We start from the raw sequence: 8,405 nt of genomic DNA on the forward strand, positions 1-8,405 counted from the left end.
GTAGTTATAGATATAGATATTTATTTATATATATAAAGATAGCTGCTCACTATGGCAGATCAGCAGAGGAGATGTTTACCTCCTTGTCAGAGGCAGCTCTCTGACGATGATCTCCATGCTTTCTGCTTTGAGTGTTTGGGGGAAGAGCACGCGATCCTCGGGCTCGAGGGCGAGTGCGAGCACTGCGATCAAAGTGCTTCGCGCGCGGCTCGCCTTCTTTAAAAGCTCGTGGGGATCGCGTGCCGATCTGGCCGAGGCGCGTGAGACGGACTTGCCCCTTTCTCTCGCGCTCTCGCCAGATCATGAAGCTCTCGCGTCCGTTTCTCAAGCGCGCTTCGGCGCTTCTTCTGAACGGGCCGAGGAGACTTCATCTCTTGCTTCTGGGGAGGTGGAGAGTGCCACCTCAGAGCGCTCCTCTCGTGATGAGAAAGCATACGAGGAGTTACTCGAGGTGGTTACTCGGGCAGTCGATCGGTTACACCTAGACTGGCCGCAGGAGCAAGAGACCCCCAAGCGCTCAAAGTTAGACGACAGATATCTGTCGGGTGGTCGGGGGGAGGGGCCTCAGCGACGGTCTCTCCCCTTTTTCGGTGACCTCCATGACGAGTTAACTCGTTCATGGAACAAGCCATATTCGTCCCATGTTTTTGTGCCATCGACGTCGATCTACTCGACTATCGTTGATGCAAAGGCACGGGTTATATGATGATGCCCCAGATCGAAGAGACGCCGCGGGCTATCTCTCTCCTGGGACATCATCATCACTGAAAAAGCAACTCTCCCCACCAAGCCATGCAGAGTAACATCTTCATTGGTGGGGAAAGCCTTTCAGGCAGCGGGTCAGGCTGGTACTGCTTTGCACACTATGGCGGTCTTGCAGGCATATCAGGCTGACCTGCTGAAAGACTTGAGCACTGGCGGGTCAATTGGCGAGGCGTTTTAGAACCGCGGGCCACAGATTTGTCTCTCCGTGCGACCAAGCAGGCGGCCCGTGCCATCGGCCGTTCTATGGCTGCAATGGTTTCCACGGAGAGACATCTGTGGCTCAACCTCACGGGTATCAAGGACAAGGACCGCGCTTTTCTCCTTGATGCCCCGTCTGCCTTCCGGCCTATTTGGTGACGCCGTCAACACCGTCGCCACTAGGTTTCGGGAGGCGGCGCTATGAGGAAGCGTTTGTGAGGTTTCTTCCCGCCGTGCTCAAGAGTCGGGACTGTCGGCCACCAGTCCCGACCAGGTCCGGTTCTTCTGAGGCGAGAAGCCCAGAAGGAGAGTGTGGCGGTCGTCGCCCCTCGTAGAGACTGGGAGCGGCTCGCCGCACTTCTCAATCTGCCTCGAAGAGACCGGACCTGCGGAGCATCATCTCCGCCAAGAAGAAGTCCTGAGGCTGGTGCGCCCAGGACCGTGGGGGTGTGTCCCCCCAGGGAGGGGCGCGTACAATTCCAACAGAGAATAGAGGCTCCTTCCTGGCACCCTCAGGGGGCCGCTGTACAATCTCCGCCGCCACTGGCGTTTCGGGACCAGCGGTCTCCAGCGAAATGTTAGGTGTTCGGTTTCCTCCTGCCACATTTCAGGATGCCAGACATCTAACATCCCCCCATCAAAGCGAAGTGTCAAAACTAGTGCCCCTTTCAGAGAAGCTGGCAGCGTGGAAGCTACTGCCAAATATCTCTCCGTGGGTAGAAAGGACTGTAGAGAGAGGCTACAGGGTTCAGTTTACGTGTCGTCCTCCGCGTTTCAACGGCGTGGTCTCCACTTCCGTGAAACCGAACGAGCGCATTTGTTGACACAGGAGTTGCAAACTCTGCTGGACAAAGGGGCCATAGAACGTGTTCCCCTGCCAGACAGACAGTCAGGCTATTACAGCGGTATTTTCTTGTTCCCAAGAAAGATGGGGGTTGCGTCCGATTTTAGATCTTCGCGGGTTGAACCGCTACCTCAGAACATACAAGTTCAAAATGCTGACAATCAAGATGATTGTTTCTTACATCAATCAGAGGATTGGTTTGTGACTATCGATCTAAAGGACGCTTATTTTCATATAGAAATATTGCCACAACACAGGAAGTTCCTGAGGTTCGCCGGGGCGAAGCCTACCAGTATCGGGTTCTTCCGCTCGCCCAGCCTTGTCACCTCAAGACTACACCAAATGCATGGATGCAGCTCTGGCTCCTCTCGACTCCAGGGCATCCGCATTTTAAACTACATAGACGACTGGCTGATTCTGGCTCAGTCTCAGGAGCTAGCGCTCGACATCGGGATGTCGTCCTAGCTCATCTCGAATCTCTGGGGTTGAGACTCAACGCCAAGAAAAGCGTTCTCTCTCCTGCTCAGAGGACAACGTATTTGGGGGTCGATGGGATTCGATCACGATGCGGGCACATCTGTCTCCTGCACGCGTCGAATCCATTCTAAACGCCCTAAAGAACATCAAGCTAGGCCAGAAGATTACTGTTCATTACCTTCAGAGGGTTCTAGGTCTCATGGCAGCTGCATCACGGTGATACCCTTGGGTCTCCTGCACATGAGATCGTTTCAGTTGTGGCTCAGAGCCAGGATTTCATCAAGGGCCAATCCCCAGAGGCAAATAAGGGTTACGCGCCAGGGCTTCGTACCCTTTCTATGTGGTTCAGACCCCGGTTTCTGACTTTGGGTCCCACTCTAGGTCCGTGCTGTCGCCGCAAGATGCTAACGACAGACGCATCCCTCACGGGCTGGGAGCGGTCTTAGATGGCCGTCCAGCCCAAGGGATCTGGAGAGGTCATCTTCTCGAATGGCACATCAATTGCCTCGAAATGAAGGCTGTATTTCTGGCCCTGAAATACTTCCTCCAGCAGTTAAGAGGCTACCATGTCCTAGTGCGGGTGGACAACACGGCGGTAGTCTCTTACATAAATCGTCAGGGTGGACTGCGGTCGCGCCGCTTGAACGAGCTAGCGCACCAGGTTCTGCTTTGGGCACAGGAAAAGTTCCTGTCCCTCAGGGCGATTACATCCCGGACATATGAATGTGGGAGCAGACTTGCTGTCCAGACAAGCTGTGATACACGGGGAATGGAAACTCCACCCCGAAGTAGTCAGTCAAATCTGGGAAAGGTTTTACGAAGCAGAGGTGGACCTCTTTGCTTCACAGGAGACAGCACAATGTCCCCTCTACTTCTCTCTGACTCATCCAGCTCCCCTGGGTCTGGACGCGATGGCCCATGTGTGGCCCAGACTGCGTCTTCGCATTTCCCGGTCGCTCTGCTCCCAGGAGTCCTGGCCAAGGTCCGTCAAGAGGGGTCTCGCCTCTTACTGATAGCGCCCCGTTGGCCGACCAGAATATGGTTCTCAGATCTAATATCTCTCCTCGACGGCTCGCCGTTGGCGATTCCGGTGAGGAGGGACCTTCTCTCAGGCACAGGGGACAATATTTCATCCCCGGCCCGAGCTCTGGAACCTTCATGTCTGGCCCCTGAGGGGGACCAACTGAGACATGCTGGCCTTCCAGCCGATGTAATAGAGACTATTCTGAGCGCTAGGGCTCCCTCCACTAGAAGAACTTATGCCAGTAAATGGCGTTTTGAAAGTTGGTGTACGACACACCATGCAGACCCAGCTCACTGCCAGATTGTTTCAGTACTGGAGTTTCTGCAAGAGAAACTGTCCTCAGGAACATGTCCTAATACTCTCAGAACTTACGTGGCCGCCATCTCGGCTTGCCATGCTCTGATTGATGGGGTTTCGGTGGGAAACACCTCTAGTTGCCCGCTTCATTCGAGGAGCTAAGCGGTTGAGGCCGCCCACTAGAGCGACAGTTCCTTCATGGGACCTAGCTATAGTGCTTGAGGGCTTAGTGGACACCCCTTCGAACCACTAGAGTCAGCGCCTGTCAGGCTTCTGACCCTAAAGATGGTTTTTCTAACAGCTATTACTTCTCTGAAGAGAATTGGGGATTTGCAGGCTCTGTCAGTCTCGTCATCCTGCCTAGATTTTGCCCCTGGGCTGGTCAAAGCTATTTTGCATCCTCACCCTAGTTATCTTCCGAAGGTTCCATTCTCGACCATAAATCCGGGTCGCTCGGTTTTCTGCCCTCCGCCGCTCACGACACCGGAGCAGGAGAAACTTCACTTACTTTGTCCAGTACGTGCTCTCCAGATTTACGCCCACCGCACTAGCCAGTGGCGTAAGTCGGAGCAGCTTTCGTATGTTTTGGAGGCCGCAACCGGGGCGGCTGCCACTCGACAGACTATGTCACATTGGGTGAGGGATGCTATTGCCCCAGCCTATGAGGCGCGTGGTCAAGCTTCGCCTCTAGGTGTAAGGGCCCATTCAACCAGGGGATTGCATCTTCCATGGCTTTGGCAAGAGGTGTCCCCTTGCAGCAAGTTTGTGATGCGGCAGGTTGGTCCTCTCCGCACACATTTGTTAGATTCTATAGTTTGATGTTCATGTTACTCCGGCTCGCATGTCCTTGAGTCGACATCCCAGAGTCATGTCTGAGACCTCTTTCATGTTTGTGCGCACACACTACACAACATTGGGGTCCAGACACTTCCAGTGCGGCGGCGTTGGTATTCTCGTTCCCATAGCGCTTTCAGCGCAGCATCGAGTAGCTTTTGATAGGGGAACGTCCCGGTTACTTGACTGTAACCCTGTTCCCCGAAAAGCGGAACGAGATGCTGCGCCTCAATGCCGCACTGTAAGCGTGACTGGACGCCCTTTCAGACAAAATTTTGACCTGAGGATGTTTCCGTCACATCTATTTATAACCTCCAGGTGTTCGTAATCGAGTGACGCCACCTAACCGAGGTTATTTAAGCCAAGTTTGGCGTGTTTGGCACACGTGCTTCAACAACCGGTCGAACAAAGAATGTTCCCATAGCGCTTTCAGCGCAGCATCTCGTTCCCGCTTTTTCGGGGAACAGGGTTACAGTCAAGTAACCCGGGACGTTTTGTTGGAATCAACGTTTTTGGCAGTTTAACCAATAATCAAATAAGCATTCAATCAGGAGTTCTGTACAGCATGTTTGCTTTGTAATCTAGTCACAGCAAATCAGGACTGCATGATGAATGTGCAAAATCCACCACACCAGTCAGCACTGCATGACAGACAGTACCTTAAAACATCAAGTCAGGTTTTTATATATCCCTCTCAGGGACCACAACTTAGACTGAGAATTGTCCTTGCAAATTAAACTGAGACCTAGCATACTCTTTTTCTGTGTTGTCCATTATCTTTACTCTGATGTGCATGTGTTAGGTTCCAAGACCTACTGTATGTCTGTTCAAAATTAACAAAGATTGGTCTGCACTCAACATATTTATTTATTTTATTTATATTTAAGTTAAAACAGGAGACAGGAGTTTTGATCTCCTGTGTAAACTAAATAAATTAATAATAATAATAATAATATTCAAATATTCAAGTGCAGACCAATCTTTGTCAATTTTGATCATAAAATGTCCAGGAAAAAGGGGTCAAGTTGACAAAGTTCAGGCAGGCACAGGAACAATGGTGGTTTTGTGAATGTTCTTGGGTGTTTATCAGTGCGCGACTGCCTTCGTGTCCTGCTGGGCACATTCTGAGCCTGCTGTCACGAGTGCCACCAACATACAGCAACACAACCGCAATGATCAACCCTCCTCCACCACCATGCTGTGCTCTCTCTGTTCCGTGTTTTGTTTTCTTTTCTCTATTTTTCTTTCACTCTAATTCTTTATCCCATTGTCTCTTTTTATCTCTCCTCTCCTGACATGTTTCCAGCTCAGCTTCAGTAACAGATAATCAGAGAGACTTGTACGGTACTTTGTGAAATGAGGTTCAGGACAATTCATATTGAGGCCAGGGTGGAAATGAATTCAGAGGTGCCTAGAGGGGCAAACAAAGAGCGCAAAGAGGCTTGGGGACAAAAGTTCCTAGAAATCTCAGAATGAAGTGTGTGAAGAACATACGTGTTTAACGGCTAACGTTAACTGGTAAATGTTGTGAGGTATGGCGGGTTTGGGAAGGCCAAACAGGTATATGGCACTGCATGTACATGTTCCGTTATATGTACATGTTCATCTCAAGCTACAGCGTGTTTTTTCGAAGACACAAAAAATTATTACTTCAATCTGACTGAAATCAAACTTTTAAACCTTTTGAAGTTTTAAAGGGATAGTTTACCCCAAAATTGTAATTTTGTCACGATTTATTTATTCATGATTAAGTCATTCCCACCTTTATTGGGAACACAAAAGAAGATATTTTGAAGAATGTTGGAAACCAAACAGTTTTGGTGACTATTGACTTTCATTGCATGGCAAAAAACACAAATTTTGTTGTGTTCTGCAGAAGAAAACATACAGGTTTTGAACAACATGAGGGTGAGTAAATTAGGACAGAATGTTCATTTTTGAGTGATCGATCACTTTAAAGTGCATGCAAACACACTTACCAAGAAACATAAATCACATCATAATGCATTCTTAAGATCCTTCCAGAAAGACAGCAATTGCTTGTGTTTAAAAAAAAATTATAATAGGCCCACAAAATATTTGCACGAGTTCAAAGTGTTTGAGTGTAATTTATTTTATTAGTTCCTATTATTTTGTGTGTGTTTTTTTCTCTAACCAGAATCCTCAAAAACAACAATCTACATATTTGCATTTCAGTTTTTCAATAGTAATTTTAACAACTAATCTCTTTTTCTCTCTGTGGTCGCTGTACTTCATTGGGATACTGTTGAATTTGAATTGTGGCCCTCACTGGCCTTACTCAATCTCTCAGAATCCTCAACTGTGTGACAAACCAGCTGTGGTTTATATTTGTTTCAGTCTGAGAGTCTGGCCTGGGGAAATTGAGGACACACACACACACACACACACACAAAAAAAACACTTATGGGAATATAGGACGCAATCCTGCCGTTTGGTAAATTTTGGAATTTACCTTAGATTATATCTGACATTAGAGAGGATGTTTGAATAGAACAGAATGTTGTTGATGCATAACCTGAGAACGAAAGCATACGGGTGAAACTGATATGCCCCTAGGGAGTATTGAACTACATCCAAGAAGTGCACTGTGATTTATTCTTTTGATGTTTTAAACGTTCAAGTCAGGATGATGTAAACCTTGTATTTTGACCATAAGTTGGGAACACTCGAAACGTTTCTGCACATGCAAAATTAACGCTGAGACTTCATGTAATATTTTGGGTGAATTTATGAATTCTGTGCTTCATAGCAAACCATTCACAGCTGTTTGCTCGGACCTGCCGATGCCATATAAATGTGTTCTTTAAAAACCTTTGAAAAAGAGAAATATACCGTATCTGCAATGCATCCTAGGTTTTGGGAAGAGTGAGCTGTCATGAAGCAAAAGCTGCCTTACAACAGTCTTGTGCTTATGACTCTACTGTGAAGGCTCTGTGTGCTTCTATTTGAAAATGAACATAGAGATTCTCACACAAGATTATGTACTACAAAGCAAAACACAAACCTGGTCTTTTATATTATGTGTCCCCGAGTCAGGCTGACCCAGACCAGACAGGCTCTCAATGTTGTCTCGATCTATTTTTTTCCTTTGATTTGAATTTTTTCCCCCCTCTTCAAAACATTTACAAAATAACAATGTTACTTTCGCCACATATTCGTTTGTGTTTATTAGGTGGTAGAAATTCACAGCGGCTTGTTAAATAATATATTGTGAGCAGACCAAGTGTTAACTGGTTAGTGATAAATGCAAATAGTTTTAAAGGGATAGTTCACCCAAAAATGAAAATTCTGTCATTAATTTCTCACCCTCATGTGATTCCAAACCTGCAAGACCTTCGTTCATCTTTGGAACAAAAATTAAGATATTTTTGATGAATTCTGAGAGCTCTCTGACCCTCCCATAGACAGAAAGGATCCTAACACAATCAAGGCTCAGAAACATAGCAAAGAGATCATTAAAATAATCCATGTGACATCAGTGGTTCAACCGTAATGTTATAAAGCTACGAGAATACTTTTTGTGCACAAAGAAAACAAAAATAACGACTTTTTTCAAAAAATTGTCTCCTCCACGTCATCCTATAGCGCCATTTTGGAGAGTATCATATACGTAAACAACGTATGCTGTTCTGTGTCAGCTGTGCTATACGCGGATACGCTGTTTACATTGTTTTACGCTTTGAACTGAACGTAAACAAAATATCCGCGTACACACATGGAAACACTGTTGTTGACTTTTACTCTCTTTCAGCAAATGGGAATGCAAACATATTTGTTGAAGTCCCCTTTTCGCTTCTATATAAGTTTATCCAACTTTGATGGATGCCACTTCTGAGAATCACAAAAATGTGAAAAGTGTTTTTTTTTTTTTGAGAACAACATGAGATCAAAAGTATTATTTTTTTCTTTGCTTGAGTAAGAGCAGTTAAGTTACCCAATACAGCA

Source organism: Onychostoma macrolepis, chromosome 07 (genome assembly GCF_012432095.1).
Source record: "Onychostoma macrolepis isolate SWU-2019 chromosome 07, ASM1243209v1, whole genome shotgun sequence".
Classification (NCBI taxonomy): domain Eukaryota; kingdom Metazoa; phylum Chordata; class Actinopteri; order Cypriniformes; family Cyprinidae; genus Onychostoma; species Onychostoma macrolepis.